A 21,843-nucleotide genomic window follows, 5' to 3' on the forward strand; every position below is an offset into this window, starting at 1 on the left:
ACAGCAACTGTGTTTTGTGTATGCATGTGTTTTAGAAAGATGTATGCAAATGTAAACAAAACACATTAATTCATTTTCTCTAAAGCATAAACAAACATTGCCTTGTTTGGCAGAATCTGCAAAATGCATATTGCTCCCTTTGGCTTTTTTCTTTGCTACAATAGAAGAATGTTTTGTATTAAATCCATTGTTACTAGGAAATTAATCCCAAAATATGCCAGTGTGGCTTTCCATAGAATTGAGAAGCCCTACTTCTGATGAAAAAATGCAGTCTCAGCTAAACACATTATCCCCTGACAATTACCAAAAAAAAAAAAAAAAATTCAAAGATAAAGTTTCCCCTTATAGCTGAATGCCATGAACATACAAGAAGATGCTAGAAGGTGAGGGTTCTTTGAGCACCATAACTTGCTGGTGAGCTCTTGGTCAAGTAAGTGCTTTTAAACCACATGTATATCTAGGAAACATACAATGGATCACCCCAGGGGTAGTTTGCTTGCAAAGTTACAGGAAAGAGAAGAAATGGCTTCTGATCATTTCAGAGAAATGACTCTGAGATCATTTACTGAAGTCTTTAAAAATAAACCCTCCCAGACATACCTATTTTCTTCTTCTTTTTAAAATAGACAACTGAATTGATAGATAAAGGTAGTAAGGGTGACACAGTCAATCTTGACTTCAGTCAGAGTTGATGAAGTGTTGTAGGAACCACAGTAATCATTAAGTATAATGTGTCGAGGCCATTGCCTGCTGAACAGCCTCGGTGACAGAGGAGTGAAGATGCAGTGAAGGAACACAGGCTCTGAGGAAGGACTCAATAAATGGCCAGGCCATTCTCCCAGTCAAATTCTTGGCTCTCTTGAGTCCTTCAAGTGACGGGGCCATGACATGCTGTATATTAACTTCAACTCCAGAGGCCATAGGAGCTTCTGTCTTAAGTGATCTTTGGGCAGGGTTCAAACAAGCGTTTCTGGATGCTTCTGTATTAGAACAGTGAGAATGAACAGTGAGAATTACAGCTAAAGTCAAGAGAATTACAGCTGTTGTCTGGGGAAGGAGGACTGAAGTGTCAAAAATTTTACTGTTGAGAATTGCTGGGTCTTCGGTATGATTTGCTGAAATCGGCTGGTTGTGCTTTGAGTTCTGAGGATCATTTTTGTCCTTTCCCCATGCAAGACTATACCTTCCACAAGGGCAGGGTTGTATCTATTTTTCTTACTCCAGTACCCCCTGTTCTGAGAATGGTATCTGGTACATAGGAGGGACTCAACAAGATTTGTTGACTAAATGATTCATCATCACAAACATCAAGTGATGGCTTATTATGTATTTGATTCTGACCTACATGCCACCTTCCTTTTCTGTATGTCAAGGGCAAAGGGAAAAAAGTATGAAAACTCAAATCCATGTGGTGATGCCTTCTTGGGCAAGCACACAGGACTTTTGCCTGCTGTCTCTACAGTGTATAGGAGGTAGAAGAAAAACCCTTCTGCCATCAGAGCCACTCACGGGAGGCTGATGCTCCTTGTATGGTGGGGTCTGGGAAGTACAATAGCTGACACCTGCCCTAGGGAATTTAACTTGGTAAAATTACTGAGAGTTGCCACCTTGCACAATGCCTCTCATGCTGAGCACGTTCTTAGAATCCTGTGATGGGAATTAAGAGCTTCAGTGACTCAGGATGGGAAATTGATGGACCTTAGAAATAATGCTGGCCTGGATGACACAGAACCAAAATGATTGAAAATGGTGCAACAAGATAAATAATATGAGCAGACCTGAAGGCTCCCACAAAGGATTTTGGAGGTTGTGTTTGCAGACAACTTCCAAATAAAGGACAAGAGCAAGTAGTCTCTGACACTGATGATCTGGAAAATAGGAAGAGCAGTCAAAACTGAAAATGAGCTGATGTCCTTGTTAGAGCACAACAGGAAGATAGGTATTTTCTTACCTACCAGACTGAGGTTCTTGGGTGGTTTATTTGCTTTGAACAAATGTTCCACCGAACAAAAAAAGGTATAAAGAAAATGCTATAATCCTGGGGTACTGTGTTAATGATGATCTGGTAAGAATGCAATACTAAAAGCAAGTCAGAAGAAATCAGATCATACACATCACAATTCCATTATCTAGGTATTTCCAAAGAGTGGAATTGGTCAAACACTGAGTTTGGGTTAGAATTAAGAAAAAAATATTAATGGAATGAGGTCTCCTTTGGAGGCCCTCTGTTATAATACCAGATTTGATTTTTTCTTAGCATCTTTTATGTGAACATCTTGACAGATCTTGCAAATGTTGCTTAATTAAGTCTCACAACAGTCTTGTGAGTTAGTAATATGGTCCTAGAAACCTCAAGTTGAATGAGCTAAAGAATCGAGTAGAAAAGCATCTTATTATCTGAAAGAGAAACTTTTCTATTACCAATTCCCTAAGAAAGTGTTTGCATTAAAGCACCCAAGAAATCTCTAAAATTGAATAGTTAGATTAGGAGAAAAAGTTCCCATCATTGTTGTTGTTAAGTATAAACTTGTAGGAGAAAGAGCTTGGGACATAATTTTTAAGAACTATAGAACTCTCCTTCTGTTCTTGATAAATTCATCTATGAATCTCTTTTTCATATTAGCTTTGTTTTTCCTAATCATTTATTTACATGTCTTTGACCAAAAAAGAAAAAATCTCTTAATTTAATATATTCTGTTGTGTGGTCACATCTGATGCCAGAGGGTTAAAACCTGGACTTAACTTCATGGAGAAGGAAAAGTTGTGTTCACCAGGCTGGGCTCCAATTAGGATTTTTTTTTCTTTCTGTGGCCATGTGTGCTTTGTCCATCTACAGGATTTTAGGCCCAAGTAAGTAAACATGGTTTGGAATAATTTATGTGGAGTGTGTTTGGTAAATGACTGAAATTCACTCCAGATTGGAGAGGTTTCTGGGGAAGACAGCAGTCACTCCATGCCCACAGTCACTCCAGTGAGTCCTGCGCTGGGGGGAAACCCTTCTGCCATCACATACTCCACTGATCAGGGGCCAGGGTCCCTGGGGTGGTGGGGGCTGGTGAGAAAGGCGGTTGAGGCTTGGTTAGAAAGTTTAACCTCAGAGATTTTCTTCTTTACAATAATCCTCAGGCCCTTACCCAATGGCCATGTGCAAGTTCTTGGCTAGGAGGGGATCACCGATTGGCCTGTGCTTAACACTTGTCACATGAAGTGGTGGCATTGAAAAATGTAGTCAAATGCTCAGTAAGTCTGAGAAATAATTTCATCATGCAGTCCTGAATACGTCTAGGTCTTAAGACTTATTTTCTTGAGAACAAATGATAATTCTTTTATTGCATTTACTCTCTCACTCACTCTCACATACACACACACACATGCACATATATACATTGTGATTTGGTCCTGATCTTAAGATGCTGTAAGATTGCATGCAAATAAATCCCTGTCATTTTGAGGGTGGAATATTTAAATTCACATTTAAGGATGAAAGCCAAACAAATCTGCATTAGAAACCAGCCTTTGGTTTTGGTTGCCTCCCTTCAACCTCAGCTATTCTTTCAAAAAAGTTCCAGCTCCAGGAAGCTTCTCTGCCCCTCAGCCTCAAACTCCACCTTAAATAGAATCTCTAGGAAATCAGGCAGAAAGCCTTAAACCAGCCCAGAGGACTCTCCCAGAACCCTAAAACCTCGATTCTAAGACATACAGTAAAGAATTTCTTGACCTCAGTTTTATAATTATCTACCATATTTGTGCTTTTGTTAAAACCCTTGAAAGTACTTTTTTCTTTGTTCTTATTCTCTGTACAAAGAGAATTAATATTTTTCTATCTGTGCTTAAATATTTCAACTCCAGACTGGAAAGATGAAAGAGTTAAATATATGGTAACACTACAGATATTTTAATTTAAATTTACTAATATGAGTGGACAAAGTCTTTATATTTAGAATAATTTCTGTTAAGTTTTTCTGTACCTCTAGGTAGCATGCTTAAGGTTTATCCACCAAAATATTATAGCATCAATTTTAAACCTATGGCTTTGGCAATTATTTTAAGAAATATGAGGAGAAAAAACTCATAAAGACAGTTGTCTTAAATTCATTTGCATTTCATTTGTTCTATTTTGTTTGTTCTTTTTAGGAATGGTTTTGTTTTTCACTCTGATGTGTACAATTAATTCCATTGTCCAAATTCCTTTGAAGAAGACCAGCCAAATTGCATTATTATGCTCTACAAAAGCATTTATCACTGGCCCCAGAATATCTTGTTTTATGACGAAACACATAGATAACAAGCACGACTCTCTCTGTCAGCGGTGGTGCTTTAAAACACCCAAGCTGAGGCTGCCTGTGGGTCTGACATGCTTTTGAAGGTGCAGAAGTCAGCTCTGCTAAAGCTGGTAAAACAAACAAAAAAATGTCCCCAAAGACCCAATCAGCTCAGTTCTTCTCTTCCAACTCCAAAGGGTGGAACTGAACATATTCTGAAACCAAGGAGGCAAGAATGCTCTTCCACAGCTCTCCCAGTAGGAAACACATGCATTCTGCCCTCAAAATCCACAAAAGGGCAAGCACAGATCGGAGACTAGAATACATTTCTACTTTCATTAGACTTGTGCTTAGAAAATAAAAGCACTCCAGACCTTCCCACAAGAAGAGAAACTGCATGGTCAAGAGTGTAGACTTTGAAAGCAAGCTTGCTTGGTTTAAATTGTAACTGTGGCATTTCCTATCTTGCATTATGAATGAGTTAGTTAATCTATTCATCACTCAGTTTTCCCATCTGAAATGTGAGGACAATTACAGGCCCTAGTCTACAGGGTTGTCCTGAGGATCAAATGAGTTAAGTGGGTACAGAAGATAGGATGAGTCCTGGCACGTAGAAAGTGCTATGCATGCTTTCTTTAAAATAATAAAGCAACATAGACATATGAGTATCCAGTAGCATCTCCGCAAACAGTTTGAAATTTTGCCCAAGGTTTGATTTTTATAAAAATCCAGATTGTATGATGCTTCAACGGTCTGTTCAATCACCGTCTTATTCAGTTTTGTAGCTTTATAGTATTCTCTCCCAGAAATCTCCTTTTCCTGCCTTACTTCTAATTCAGCTAAAAGTTAACAGGCACATGTGTTAACAGAATATGCTTATATTGTAGAGTATTAAAGAATACCAGAACATTTTCAGATTGCTTCCTTTAAAGTCTGAGGAAATATTTTATTGTAGTCACTGATTGGAAAGGTATCACATTTTGCATTCTGTGGGATCAGTGCAAAGAATAAAGCACAAACATGACACCAAACAACAATAAATAAAAATGTCCCCATTTCCTTTTACTTAAAAAAATTCCTCAATACCCTTCCCAAGTTACCTTGACAACTGCTACATATTATTATTTAAAATGCCTGGTTCTGAATTTCTCAATTATGCAATTCACTGTGCAGTTTCAAACAGGTATTAACACAGAATAAGGGGAAATGCAGGTTCACCTTGTATTATCTGAACATGAGAATAGTTTCTGATTGCTTTCCTTTCACAGTTGGATTTTATTTTAGTAATCAGCTGGAAGTATATTGTGCTTTGCATTAATCTAAGGGTCAACATAAACAAAAGATACCAGAAATATTCCTTTGAAGCTATATTTCTTAGCAACCAAGTCTCAATTTTAGAATGTCTTCGGTAATTAGGAGCCAGGGTAGTGACAGTCACTTAATTTCTAAATCTGAATTGACCACAGTTAAGACTTGCTCCTTGGAAGGAAAGCAATGACAAACCCAGATAGCATATTAAAAAGCAGAAACATCACTCTATTGACAAAGGTCCATATAATCAAAGCTATGGTTTCTCCAGTAGTCATGTGCGAATGAGAGTTGTACTATAAAGAAGACTAAGTGCCAAAGAATTGATGCTTTTGAATTTTGGAGCTGGAGAGGACTCTTGTGAGTCCCTGGGACAGCAAGGAGATCAAACCAGTCAATCCTAAAGGACATCAACCCTGAATATTCATTAGAAGGACTGATGCTGAAGCTGAAGCTCCAATACTTTGGCCACCTGATTTGAAGAGCCTGCTCACTGGAACACTCTGATGTTAGGAAAGACTGAGAGCAGGAGGAGAAGGGGACGACAGAGGACGAGATGGTTAGATAGCATTTGCTCAAACTCAACGGACATGAGTTTGAGCAAACTCTTGGAGATAGTGAAGAACAGGGAAGCCTGGCGTGCTACAGTCCATGAGATCACAGAGAGTCAGGCATGACTTAGTGACTGAACAATAAGAACAACAAGAGGATAGTAAATAGTAATGGTTGTTGGGTGTTGAGAAAGGTTATAACCAGTACTCATAATCAAAAATGTTTTAGGAGGAAAGAATAAGAGTTCATTGGAATGTTAATATAACATAAATTTTATTCTAGAAATGCCATCTTTTACTTTGTCAATTATGACAAGACAAAACAACAAAATAAATTTACCATGGTCAGTATTGTATAGTCATAACATGCTTTTACTAACTGGAGAGACCATGGGTGAGTACTCTGCCTCTTGCTTAAATAATCCAAAGATACTGATGGCTCATTGATCCTATTTTAAAATGAGCTCAATGAAAAACAATTAAAACATGTTTATTAAAATGGTTAACACATTTTACAGTGTAAAAGTTCATCCTTTTGTACTGGGTTCTTTCTTACCAAACTCTAAATTATTTTATTTATTCTATTATCTATGGAAAAGTCAGTAACTGGTTAATAAATCATGATGATTAATATAATAGTAATAGCAAAAACAATAAGTCACCACTTAGTGTTTATTGTATCAATACATTAAACATGGTGATAAGTTGTTTATTCTTTAATAAATTTGGTTCTCAGATCAATCCTATAATGAAGTACTCTTATTCAGTTTTATAGTTGTGAAGCTGTGGCTTAGTGATATTAAGTGAGTTAAAGATTAGATGATTATGTATCTGATAATGTAGAACTAGGGTTTGACAGGTTCCAGAGACCCTCTTTATCTTAAACCTCTGCCTCTCCCACCATGTGAGGTATTAAACTCTCATCCTCTTGATTTTTTCATCAGTGACAATTTAGTTATACTCAGACCATATTTTATCTGTATCTATGTTTTTTAAGATAAACTTAGAGAAAGAGAAAAAATGGATTCTGGATACAAAAGTTTCATGCATCCATTATGGTCCATTTTCCAGTTGAGTTCAGTCACTCAGTCATGTCCGACTCTTTGTGACCCCATGAATTGCAGCACGCCAGGCCTCGCTGTCCATCACCAACTTCCAGAGTTTACCCAAACTCATGTCCATCGAGTCGGTGATGCCATCCAGCCGTCTCATCCTCTGTCGTCCCCTTCTCCTCCTGCCCCCAATCCCTCCCACCATCAGAGTCTTTTCCAATGAGTCAACTCTTCGCATTAGGTGGCCAAAGTATTGGAGTTTCAACTTCATCAGTCCTTCCAATGAACACCCAGGACTGATCTCCTTTAGAATGGACTGGTTGGATCTCCTTGCAGTCCCAGGGACTCTCAAGAGTCTTATCCAACACCACAGTTCAAAAGCATCAATTCTTCGGCAATCAGCCTTCTTCACAGTCCAACTCTCACATCCATATGTGACCACTGGAAAAACCATGGCCTTGACTAGATGGACCTTTATTGACAAAGTAATGTCTGCTTTTGAATATGCTATCTAGGTTGGTCATAACTTTCCTTCCAAGGAGTAAGCGTCTTTTAATTTCATGGCTGCAATCACCATCTGTGGTGATTTTGGAGCCCCCAAAAATAAAGTCAGCCACTGTTTCCACTGTTTCCCCATCTATTTCCCATGAAGTGATGGGACCAAATGCCATGATCTTCGTTTTCTGAATGTTGAGCTTTAAGCCAACTTTTTCACTCTCCTCTTTCACTTTCATCAAGAGGCTTTTGAGTTCCTCTTCACTTTCTGCCATAAGGGTGGTGTCATCTGCATATCTGAGGTTATTGAGATTTCTCCTGGCAATCTTGATTCCAGCTTGTGCTTCTTCCAGCCGAGCGTTTCTCATGATGTACTCTGCATGTAAGTTAAATAAGCAGGGTGACAATATACAGCTTTGACGTACTCCTTTTCCTATTTGGAACCAGTCTGTTGGTCCATGTCCAGTTCTAACTGTTGCTTCCTGACCTGCATACAAATTTCTCAAGAGGCAGATCAGGTGGTCTGGTATTCCCATCTCTTTCAGAATTTTCCACAGTTTATTGTGATCCACACAGTCAAAGGCTTTGGCATAGTCAATAAAGCAGAAATAGATGTTTTCTGGAACTCTCTTGCTTTTTCCATGATCCAGCATATGTTGGCAATTTGATCTCTTGTTCCTCTGCCTTTTCTAAAACCAGCTTGAACATCTGGAAGTTCACGGTTCACGTATTGCTGAAGCCTGGCTTGGAGAATTTGAGCATTACTTTACTAGCATGTGAGATGAGTGCAATTGTGCGGTAGTTTGAGCATTCTTTGGCATTGCCTTTCTTTGGGATTGGAATGAAAACTGACCTTTTCCAGTCCTGTGGCCACTGCTGAGTTTTCCAAATTTGCTGGCATATTGAGTGCAGCACTTTCACAGCATCATCTTTCAGGATTTGAAATAGCTCAACTAGAATTCCATCACCTCCACTAGCTTTGTTTGTAGTGATGCTTTCTAAGGCCCACTTGACTTCACATTCCAGGATGTCTGGCTCTAGGTGAGTGACCACACCATCATGATTATCTGGGTCGTGAAGATCTTTTTTGTACAGTCTTCTGTGTATTCTTGCCATCACTTCTTAATATCTTCTGCTTCTGTTAGGTCCACACCATTTCTGTCCTTTATCGAGCCCTTCTTTACATGAAATGTTCCCTTGGTATCTCTAATTTTCTTGAAGAGATCTTTAGTCTTTCCCATTCTGTTGTTTTCCTCTATTTTTTTGCATTTACCGCCAAGGAAGGCTTTCTTATCTCTCCTTGCTGTTCTTCAGAACTCTGCATTTAGATGCTTTTATCTTTCCTTTTCTCCTTTGCTTTTCACTTCTCTTCTTTTCACAGCTATTTGTAAGGCCTCCCCAGACAGCCATTTTACTTTTTTGCATTTCTTTTCCATGGAGATGGTCTTGATTCCTGTCTCCTGTACAATGTCACAAACCTCCCCATCCATAGTTCATCAGGCACTTTATCTATCAGATCTCGCCCTTTAAATCTATTTCTCCCTTCCACTGTATAATCATAAAGGATTTGATTTAGGTCATGCCTGAATGGTCTAGTGGTTTTCCCTCCTTTCTTCAATTTAAGTCTGAATTTGGCAATAAGGAGTTTATGATCTGAGCCACAGTCAGCTCCCGGTCTTGTTTTTGCTGACTGTATAGAGCTTCTCCATCTTTTGCTGCAAAGAAAATAATCAATCTGATTTCAGTGTCTACCATCTGGTGATGTCCAAGTGTAGAGTCTTCTCTTGTGTTGTTGGAAGAGGGTGTTTGCTGTGAGTTCTCTTGGCAAAACTCTATTAGCCTTTGCCCTGCTTCATTCCATATGCCAAGGCCAAATTTGCCTATTACCCCAGGTGTTTCTTGACTTCCTACTTTTGCATTCCAGTCCCCTATAATGAAAAGGACATCTTTTTTGGGTGTTAGTTCTGAAAGGTCTTGTAGGTCTTCATAGAACCGTTCAACTTCAGCTGCTTCAGCGTTACTGGTTGGGGCATAGACTTGGATTATTGTGATATTGAATGGTTTTCCTTGGAAACAAACAGAGATCATTCTGTCGTTTTTGAGATTGCATCCAAGAACTGCATTTCGGACTCTTTTGTTGACTATGGTGGCTACTCCGTTTCTTCTGAGGGATTCCTGCCCACAGTAGTAGATATAATGGTCATCTGAGTTAAATTCACCCATTCCAGTCCATTTCAGTTCGCTGATTCCTAGAATGTCAACATTCACTCTTGCCATCTCTTGTTTGACCACTCCAATTTGCCTTGATTCATGGACCTGACATTCCAGGTTCCTATGCAATATTGCTCTTTACAGCATGGGACCTTGCTTCTATCACCAGTCACATCCACAGCTGGGTATTGTTTTTGCTTTGGCTCCATCCCTTCATTCTTTCTGGAGTTAGTTCTCCACTGATCTCCAGTAGCATATTGGGCCCCTACTGACCTGGGGAGTTCCTCTTTCAGTATCCTATCATTTTGCCTTTTCATACTGTTCATGGGGTTCTCAAGGCAAGAATACTGAAGTGGTTTGCCATTCCCTTCTCCAGTGGACCACATTCTGTCAGACATCTCCACCATGACCTGCCCATCTTGGGTGACCCCACATGGCATGGCTTAGTTTCATTGACTTAGACAAGGCTGTTGTCCGTGTGATTAGATTGACTAGTTTTCTGTGATTATGGTTTGTGTGTCTGTCCTCTGATGCCTCTCACAACACCTACTGTCTTACTTGGGTTTCTCTTACCTTGGATGTGGGGTATCTCTTCGCAGTTGTGGAGTTTAAAAAGCTGTCATTAAACTTATTAAGAAAAAATGTAAACTATTTAATGAATCATATTGGGAAAGCTGATAATCATTTGGAAAAAATTGCTGGATTTTTTTCTTCTAGTCTCTGCACTGAAATGAATTTAAATGCATCAATGTGGTAACTATAAGAAATAAAGTTGCAAGAATAATGGAAAAATGCCCATATAACTGGCCAAATTTCACATGTGTTGGAATTTGAAATTAATGGGTAATCATACCTCTATCTCCAGATGTTAAACCAACTGATAAATAAATGCAATTTGATAGGCATCAAGGTATCAGAATTAATTCAGATTGCTTGGAACCAAGGCTGAATTCAGGTTTCCAACTCTTTGCCCCTGAATGAACCTTACTCACCTTGTCAGAGTATCAGGGCAACAACAGACCTGCCAGGCAGAGGCAGAACACGCTGTGTAGGGAACTGTGTGGAGGAAGGAGCCTGCATTATCAGCAAGCCTGGCCTACACCCTTATTCCTCAACCTCACTCTAACCAGATGAATCTTTCTCCCTTACGGAGAAGACACTGACAGAGGTGGAAGCCAGAGCTGAAGGCTTCTTCAAAGAAAGGGAAACCTTCTTTAAAAAGGAAAAGACAGTACCCTTAAGAGAACTAGGAGGAAAAACATCTTCCCTAGAAGAAGGCAAATTAAAAAGTTGTATTCTTACTAGATTCAGAAGTTTGCAGTTGTTCATTTCACTGGGTAATAGTTTGCATTTGGAGAGTGAGGGCTCAAAGCCTGTCTTTTCCACTTCCAGGCTTAGGCAAATAAATACCATGAAGTATTTTTATACACAAAGTCTCTTTATCTATACTTCTAAGAGTTGCTGTTGGTTTGAAGATTAATTAAAATATAGTATTTTTGACATTGATGCCCAATCAACATTCAATTCACATGTGCTATTATTATTAAAAGATTTTTTTGAAATCTGAATCTTGCTGAGTCTAATTCAACTTCATATATTGAATGAATCATATTTTAAATTTCTACTTTTTGAAAGGCTTAATGTTTTAAAATCATCCCCAAACACTGTGTATCACATTTTGTTACTTCTAATCTCAATGGCAGAGAAGGCAATGGCACCCCACTCCAGTACTCCTGCCTGGAAAATCCCATGGATGGAGGAGCCTGGTAGGCTGCAATCCATGGGGTCGCTGAGGGTCGGACACAACTGAACGACTTCACTTTCACTTTTCACTTTCATGCATTGGAGAAGGAAATGGCGACCCACTCCAGTGTTCTTGCCTGGAGAATCCCAGGGACGGAGGAGCCTGGTGGGCTGATGTCTGTGGGGTCACACAGAGTCGGACACTACTGAAGCGACTTAGCAGTAGCAGCAGCAGCAATCTCAGTGGACAAGTTGGAAGCTTAGAAAGACTGAATACCTCATTCAGGTTCACCTGGCTAATAAGCAGAGCTGGAATTCAAACTCATGATTTCTTAGTTGATAGAATGGGTCCTATCCAGTCCCATTCAATTCTGATTATGTTTTAACTTTTCAGTCCCTGCATCAGTCTTGTACAAGGGTTATTAAATATTGTAAATAAGTGCTGATAAAAATCCTTGTTAACTTAGGAACATATTTCCTAAATAAGAAGCACAATCAATCTTATAGTATTTATTCCAGTCAAGATATATTTATGATCCTGTCCTAACAACTTGATTGCTTCCAGGGTACACAGATAACTAAGATAGTCCTTACCCTTGAGTATCTTTAGGTTTAACAGATTAAATGTGCAATAATAAACATTCTAGGGCTTCCCAGGTGGCTCAATGGTAGAGAATCCACCTACTAATGCAGGAGACACAAGAGACTGAGGTTTGATCCCTGGGTCAGGAAGATCCCCTAGAGGAGGAAATGGCAACCTGCTCTGGTATTCTTGACTGGAAAATCCTATGGATGGAGGAGCTGGCAGGCTATAGTTTATGGGGCTGCAAAGAGTAACACACAGCTGAGCACACCAGGCTATGCTAATAAATATTCTAATGTTGCCACAAAACCCATCATAAATGCTACTTCTCTCTCTAAAATTGTCCTAATTCTGAAAAATAAACATATTCAAGGGAAACTTTATCTTTCCTAAGATTTCATTTATTTACAAATATATAATTTTCCTCTCCATATCCTATATCTTTAGGATCAAGGAATTGGTCTATTATCTTCAACTTTGCTATAACTAGCATCTCATAGAGCATGACCATGCTCTCTATATAATACGATCCTCCAAAATACTTGCTGACTTAAATTCAATATGAGACATCATTTATGAGACAATGTTAGAACCAAGAAAGCAATTACAAAGCCCCCAGTAATTCAGCTCAAATTGAGCCGATACAGTCTAAATTAACTTATCAAACTAAGAAGAAAGTGACTACAACAAATAAAATGATTCATCTGAGATAAAATATTCAACAAATGAAAATTATTGCAGTTTGGGGAATTAACTCTGACTTTCTTTCTTCTAAGGTCTTGGTCTGAAGTCATCTCAATTTTGTTTTTGGTGCAGGGAGAGTATTTATCATGAAACTGTTGATAGGTTTAACTATGGGGAATGGGAGGGTGATCTCAGCCACTCCCACTGGGAATGAGATTGCTTCATGAAAGTTAAAGTGAAAATGGGATGATGCTGGATTGTGGGGGAGAGGAGCCAATACGGAAAGTCATGAGTATTGTTCCCCAGGATCTCTGAGGTTCAGCTGCTTTGATAACATCAAAGGAAAACTGTGAGCCTCAGACATGATGGGGAATTCAGGTGGAAGCAGCAACTCTTGGGATAACATGAATAGGTTTTGAAATGGGAAAACTTATTTATGTTCTAATGATTCATGCTTCCTGAGTGGTGAAAATATATATTATAGCATTCGTTTTCATCACAGCTATCTGAGGGATGCTCACATATGGCATAGTTATATCATAAATCTCCCGTGTACCTCTTTACTACAGGAAAATCATGAGACACATCCCCCAAAACTCATTTTAAAATGATAGATGGGATTATCCTTTAAGTGGGTGAGTAATTATCTCTCAAGTATACTGTAGCCATGGTGACTAGTTCCTGTACCTAAGCATTACATAAATGTTTGTTCATGGTGCTTATATAAATTGATTGACTTAAGTTGTTTATGTATTCACACAAGTACTGCAGTATCACCCTAAATTTATCAACTGGTTTTTAGCAAAGTTGTATCAAATGGTTTAAAAAATACATGTAAAATAATAAGATAAAGCCTGACATTAAAAAATACACCAAGTAGGATTCCTTGAGCTATACAGTAGGTTCTCATTTTAGTTATCTATTTTTATACATAGTATCAACAGTATATAAATGTCAATCCCAGTCTCCCAGTTCTTCCCACCTCTCTTCCCTGGTTTGGTGTCCGTATGTTTGTTCCCTATATCTGTGTCTCTATTTCTATTTTGCAAATAAGATCAACTATACTCCAGTGAAAACTAATTTTAATAAATGATTGTGTTAAAATAGATATAACAAAATTTTCTGTTCTATTTTTAAATGTAACAATGGATGGCACTAGTTACACTCCCAGTGTTGTGCAGCCATCACCACTTTCTACATCCTTTTTTAATCACTCCAGAAACACTGCAGCCATTTCTATTTCCATTTTTCTTTAATCACACCAGAGACATTGCAACCATTAAGCAGTAATTCCCTTCTCCCTCCAGATCCTCGTTACCTCGAATCTTTCTGTCTGTATAAATTTGCCTATCCTAGATATTTTATGTGGAGGCATACAATATGTGTTCTTTTGGCCTGGCTTATTTCAGTTAGCATAATGTTTTCAAGTTTCATCTATACTTCAAGCGTCCTCATACTTCACTTTGACATTATGTTTATAACATTTTATTATAAAGCATGTTATGATAGATTTTCATTGTGATAACAGCCATTAGGGATGAATCTTATAAAGAGTCCATTTCAAGGATTCAGAAAGTGAGGGTCAGAGAGATTAGGAGGCTCTTTCAGTTTGCCTAATTACTAGGAGATATGGCTGCATGAACTCATGGAGTCTAGAAACTCCAAATCCAGTGCTCCATCCACTCTGCCATGCTCATTTTCTTCCTTTCTGGATACTCTGTGTATGCACTTATTTCTTCTTTTGGCATTTATTTCCTCTTTATACACTTACCACTTTGTACGTTTATTTCCTCCTAGATATTTAGTCTGCTGTTACAATTTGAGACTGCCAAGTGACTGGTGGTTTCCTTGGTTATAGTCTGAACGTGTAACCAATTTTTTTTTAGGGGAATGGAAGAAAGAGACCAGTATATATTTTTACTCAATTATCTTTAGAAAATCAGATACAGATTGCCTGTACAAAGACTTTGAAGTAGAGTCATTTTAACTGGTACCAGAATATAACTCTTAAAACATATTTAAAGAGACATGGGAAGCATTTGAAAATCAGTCTATAACACTATACATTTTGAGTAAAGTGGGATTCTAAATTTGTAGGAAGAAACACAAAAAGTACATGATGATGATGATGTTATAATATACAGAAAAGAATAAAATGAAATGTGCACACAAGCATAGGACTATCAAGTCATTTGCTTCGAATTTTTAAGGATAGGGTGACCTTAGTTATTTTTTGAAAATTTGAAAGATATTTCTAATTTTCAAATGATACTCTATTGCAATATTTCCAAATTTCCCAATAATTTAATTGTTATAATTCAGAAAATTATCAATCATAAAGGAAACTTAAAGCTAAGACTAAGGGAAAGCCTATTGCCAAAACTTCTCAGAGAAATTATCATGAATTATACGATCAGTGGAATGAATTGAGAAATGTAATTGACAGACCTATTTGAATTAGGACCAGTGAGCAATAAAGAATTATGTTGCATCCCACCCCATTGTCTGTTTCTTGCTATAGACATGCAACTGTTTGAATCTAGCTGGAAAATTCTATGGTGAAAATTCATACTTGTATGTATATGATTATACAATACTTGTGTTTGGCTTATTTTACTTAACACAGCACCTCCTAAATTAACACCTCATTTGTACATTCAATTGGTATTTGTCTCCTTAAAAACTAGGCATAAACTGTGGATGTCTGTCTGTTGGGTGGAGCTTCTGTGGTTTGTTAGCTGTCAGTGGCGTGACTGATTGCATCATGGAATGCGAAGGGAAAGAAGGAAGAGCCAGGAAAAGAAATGTTAGCACTAACCTGTGATTATAGTTTGTATAATATATATTCCACCTGTTCAGAGAGTTAAAGAGGCAGCGGAAGCTCTAAGCAGCTCTAGATAGAGTCTGCGAAGCACTAATCATTGCACATGTTAACCTCCTAATAGGATTTAAGACAGAATCTTTCTGAGAAAAACACAAACAAATCTGTAAAGGAAAACAGGTAGGAATGAAGACATTATAAGCCAAGAGGGAAAGGGATATAATTATATAAGGAAATTTCCCAAGAAAACTTAAAATGTGGTGATAAAATTCACATCCTAATTGATGCAGTAAAGAGCAGAATTGACACTGTGGAAAATCTGGGATGTAGAGAATAAACTTGGGACTGTCTCCCAAAGAGCAGAGGAAAGAGTAAAGTGATAAAAATAGTGACTCAGAAGAGCGTAGCCTGGAAGACAAAATGGAGATTCAATTTACAGTTTCAGTTTCCCCAAGGAAGAAAGTAAAACAATTGAAGTAGTAACTGTAAGAAAAGTCATCCCTAAATAAAGCTTCCAGAAACTTGGATAATTCTAAATTATGGAGTTTGACAAATCTCATTTTATTTTGGATGAAATTAAAAAATAAACCACATTAAGGTACATTCAGATAAAACTTGAAAAAAAAATCTTGATAAGGGAAAATTGCTTTAACAATAAAAGCAGGAAGGAAGAAATTCAGGGCAATTTTGGACATTCCTTCCATAACACTAAGTGCTAAGACACAAAGCAAAAACTGTTTAAATTTCAGGGAAAATAGTTGTGTTTTAATGGAAAACATGGAATTTTTTTTGTTATGCAAACAAAAGGAGTTTCTCAGCTAACTAAGGCTGAGAATATCTATTATTTAGGTACTATAATTTAAAATGCTGTTTGATATTGTAGTTTAGATGATTGAGAAAGACGTAAAGAACTCAAGAAAGAGGAAGTTAAAGTATAAAGAAACTAGTGAACATTAAAATAGCTAAAATAAAGATTTAAGAATAATTTTTATATGTTTAATTCATACATGAATAAAAATAATTATTATTAAGATAGAAACTTCATAAATTAATTTTAAATATAATTAAAAAAATTGGAGTCTAATATACTAGGTTATATTAATAAAGTTGAGATACAGAGTAGTGTATAGGATGGACAGTAAAAGAAATGTGGGAAGGAGTTGCTCAGAAGTACTTTTGAAATAGGAGGGAAGAGGGCAGAGCACAACATCAACATTTGAAAGAATAACACTTTCCAAAAGTGAAAGTGAAAGTTGCTCGATCATGTCCGACTCTTTGTGACCCCATGGACTATACAGTCCGTGGAATTCTCCAGGCCAGAATACTGGAGTGGGTAGCTGTTCCCTTTTCTAGGGTATCTTCCCAGCCCAGGGATCAAACCCAGGTCTCCCAGATTGTAGGCAGATTGTTCACCAGCTGAGCCACCAGGAAAGCGCCATTATAGTCTTAGGACATGACAAAGACCAGTTAGAACTGAGTCCAAGATGGAGGAACAGTTGACTTCTAGTAGATCTTGAGCCTTATTATACACTCACTGTAATACATCAGCCAAATGATGCTCCCATTCATGCCATGATGGTTCTGAGCCAACCGTAAAAGGTCAAAAAGTGGGCAGTGGCCCAATTCCTGGAGATCGCCACCACCCCCCCCAAGTAATTAGAATAATCCTCCCACTCTATAGCCTATGAAGTTACCCAGCCCATAAAAAGTAACCACGCCATATTTCTGAGCTCTTTTGCCTTCTGAGATGGCCCATACTCTGTCTGTGGAGTGTGTTTCTCTCCAAGTAAATCCCCTTCTTACTTATCATGTCATCTCCAAATTCTTTTTTGACAAAGCTAGAACCTCAGATTCACCAGGCTCACTTTTATATCTGACTTTGCTCATTTAGGAAATCTGTATTAAACAATGTTTCCAAAACTTTTTCAGAAGTAATTATTAGTAGAACTGAGAAAGAAATAATTATCTTTTGACCATTGGAAAAGATCGATGCTCACAACTTGCATTAAGAAGTTCACAAGGAGAAAGAAACACATCAAATACTGAATAGTGTCTTTGGATTGTGAGCCTATTATCTTCACTTTTTTTTTTTTAAACTCATCAGTATTTTCTAAATTTTATTCAAGAGCGTTCATTGTAATCAGATAAGTCAATAAACATTACTTAAAATAATTTTCAAAGGCAGCTTCAGAGAGAAAGGAAGAACGTTGTAGGCAGAGGGCATGAGTTGAGGAGGGTGTGGCTTATTCAGGGACCTGCACAAAAGCTGGAATGTGTGGAGTGAAGGAGGCTGGGCTAATGGTTGCAGAAAAAACCACAGGGCCACAGCCGGATCATGTGACAACTTGCAGTCACATTGAAGATTTTGCTTTTGATGTTAAAAAAAAAAGAAAAGCCATTGAAAATGCACAATGAGATTTGTGTTTTCGAAAAGTCATTATCCATTGTGTACCCTGGGATCAGAAACACCAGGATTGTGTCCATCAGGAGGTTGAATGTTTCTCCCTTGACCTTGCAGATGTTTCTTTACAAAGCAGCTAATGGAGTGGTATGGTGACCGTGATCCCCAGGAATTAGATGGGCTTTAGTAATGTGTGTGTGTGTGTGTGCGCGCGCACACACACATGTATGGTGAAGCTTATGGGAGGGGCGTGGAATCAGACTTCCAAAAGACAAACTTTGAGAGTATTTATAAAATATTGTATAGCAGATTTCCTCTTTTTCTACAGAATGTTCATTCTCCCTAACAATGAATTCCAATGATATTATTTCACTGCCTTACTCCTACTGTTTTTTAAAAAGTGACTGTTAGTATCACAGTGACATAGATTACATTTATGTGGCCCCATCCTTTGGATCAGTTTGCTTATTTCTGTAATGACAGTTTTGTGTGGGCTCTGCATTTTCAGAGCCATCATGGGATGACTTGGATAAGTAAACCAAAAGAGAACAGAAAGCAACAGAAAAGCTCTTCTCTCTCATGCCTTCTAGGTACCTTGTTTTCACTCTTGTATCTTTGGAGTGTTGGGATCTTATTCTAAGAGGTGAAGAATCTTATATGATCAAAATGGGTTACTTTCTGTGTCTTATTTGCCTGGGTTTCCTTTACTCTTCTGTTTCAAAAATGGTTTGTAGGTAAATCATCATTTCCATGGCTAAATCATAGCAAATTGCCACCAAAGCCCATTATTCCGAGCACTGCCAGTGTAGCCCCAGGGTTTCACGTCTCAATCAGTTATCTCTAAATCAACAAAATTTAGCTCCAGAGGAGAGCGATCTGGGAAGCTTTTCTTTTCAATTCTCTCATATGTTTTGTTTTAGCTTAATGTGTTTGTCTGGAGACTTAGACACCATGGTGATACGCGTCAGAGAAATAAATAGAAATAGACATAGAAAAGACTAAAAAATAAAATGAAAACTTGGGAAGACTCGAAATGACACTTGTATCTGAGCGCTCCTTTTTTTTTTTTTCCAGAACTCAGTGAGGGGGAAATCAAAAAGGGACTTTGTGTCAGACAAATGAGTTAGTGAATAATTTTTCTTACAGTGTTATTTTGCTGACACTAGACTAAGGGAACTCATTAGCATGCTGTGACTATTTAACTCTAAGAAACATTGCTTTAACTTTTGTTTTGCTGGATATTCCTTACATCTCAGCTCAGCATTCAAATAGTGTAAACCAGTGAAAGTTGGGCAGTGTGGCAACAGAAGCATCTTTGGAGTTAGAGAGTAGGGTTTGAGTTTTGGTACCAACCTTTATTTTTGTTGTTGCTAAGTTGTGTCTGACTCTTTGTGACCTCATGGACTGCAGCAAGGCAGGCTCCTCTGTCCTCCATTATCTTCTGGAGTTTGCTCAAATTCATGTCTATTGACTCAGTGATGCTGTCTAAACATCTCATCCTCTGCAGCCCTCTTCCTCTCCTGCCTTCAGTCTTTCCCAGCATCAGGGGCTTTTTCAATGAGTCAGCTCTTTGCATCAGGTGTCCAAAGTATTGGAGCTTCAGCTTTACCATCGGTCCTTCCAGTGAATATTCAGGGTTATTTCTTTTAAGATTGACTGGTTTTGTCTCCTTTCTGTCCAAGGGACTTTCAAGAGGCTTCTCCAGCACCACAGTTCAAAAACATCAGTTCTTTGGCACTCAGACTTCTTTACGGTCCAACTCTCCTGTTCATACACACCTACTGGAAAAACCATAGCTTTGACTCTACAGACCTTTGTCGGCAAAATGGTATCTCTGCTTTTTAATATGCTGTCTGGGTCTGTCCTTGCTTTCCTTTCCCTAGAAACCAACCTTTATTAGTTATGTCATTAATGGCTTAATTTTTTCATCTCTAAAATATTCATATTAATAACTACTTAAAGCATTTGTGTCAAGTCAAAACACCAAACTAAAGGTCTTATCAATGTTCCTGGTCTATGGAAACTGCTTAATAAATGTTCATTGCCGCTTCGTCCATCCTTGTAATTCACTTGGTTTCATTTAGTAACATGAGTGCCCCAAAAGATGGAATGAGTCACCCAACTTACTTTGTATCTACTGATGATGGCCATCCTATAAACGTTAGAATCACTGTTAGCTGTCACCCGGTCCACTGTCTCTCCAAGACCAAAACCATGGCCAAGACCAGTTTCCATGCTAAGAGATCCAGGGTGTGAATCTTCCACCTGACTTCCACAGATGCAGCCTGGTGTGTCTGTATGAAAACACAGAATAAGAACTGATACATCAGATCTGTTAGGTTGGGGAAGACAGCATTCCGGAGTTGAGAAATGAAAGGGCCATACTATGATCTCCAGTAAAACAAAAATAAATAGAAATGCCTGCAAGAATTCAATTGAAGGTTCTGATCTGCTATTTTAAGGCAGAGATTGGATGTGTGTTTCATCTTCATGTTAAACAGAAGTCCTGAATGGTCTGTATTACCTGCTTTTGTGGTTGTGGAGAAAACCAATAAAATGTTAAATTGTTTTCATTATTCTAGCTTTGAGTGACATTGAATGCCTACACTGGTGAGTAGGAAGCTCATTTCTTCTTTGTTATTAATCTACTGATGCTCTCAGTGGCTGTCCTGGGGGTGGCGGGCTGGAAGACATTCTAAGGTTTAAAAAGTCACAGTAAGACAATTCTGCTTCTCTCACTGGCTGGTGCCCTAGAAAGAAGTCTTTCATTTCATGTCAGTCACTTCTGCCTGCTGTGATTAACCTGAAGACATGGAGGAGTAGGTGTTTTTTTCTTTTTTTTAATTATCACAAGTAGTTTAAATTAATAAAAATATAGATTTCTTGGGGGGAAATATGATACATGAAAATTGGATATAGCCATTTCTTGAACTCTCTTGTAAATGCTAAAGCTTATTCCCAAGTTGCTAAAATCCATAAAAATCCAGCATTGTATACAATAGTTTTCATCGTGTTTTTCCTTCATACCTCTTCTTGCCTCTCATGAACATCTTATATCACTGCATTTCCTAATATTTTTGTTGAGAAAGCAAACAAATTCAGATGTTCTGTTTTAACTTTGCACATAAACTTAAACCCAAATCCTCAAATATCATGTCTTCTTATTCCTAATCAAAATAAAGCTCTGGGAGTAATTGGTGGGAGCAACAGAGCAGGCAAAAGGAATGTCAGAGAAGTCTGTTCTGTAAGCTTGGGCGGGTGCCGTTAGCCCCAGGGTAGTCGTAGCCTATTCCAGAATGAGAAGGCATGTGGCCATACAGATTCCTGATACTGATGTCCAAAACCAAACTGGATGCATAACAACAGCAGTTTGCATCTTTGGATGAGCTAAAGCTGCTTTCTAAACATTGGGTAGACTCTCTTGGTTGAGAAGGAAGAATCCAACTTGGGAGAGCTCCATCAATCAGGCTCTATGTGTTGGCTGCCTGCAATGTGATTTTTCTGCTGTTCTCAGGAATGTGGAGGTTGTCAAAGAAGAATAACTTGGTCCTTCCCAAAGCAACTTACAAACTAGTTAGTTAAGCAACAGATATTCTGAAAATTTTGAAAATAGTCTAATGCTTAAGGATGTGCTGCTGACTTTAATAGCAATTCCTAGAAGGAGAGGATCAGTGTATACAGAAAGAACTGGAAAAGGTCCCGTAGAAGAGATGAAGGTGAAGAAGAGATGAA

Source organism: Bos indicus x Bos taurus, chromosome 14, assembly GCF_003369695.1.
Source record: "Bos indicus x Bos taurus breed Angus x Brahman F1 hybrid chromosome 14, Bos_hybrid_MaternalHap_v2.0, whole genome shotgun sequence".
Taxonomy (NCBI): Eukaryota; Metazoa; Chordata; class Mammalia; order Artiodactyla; family Bovidae; genus Bos; species Bos indicus x Bos taurus.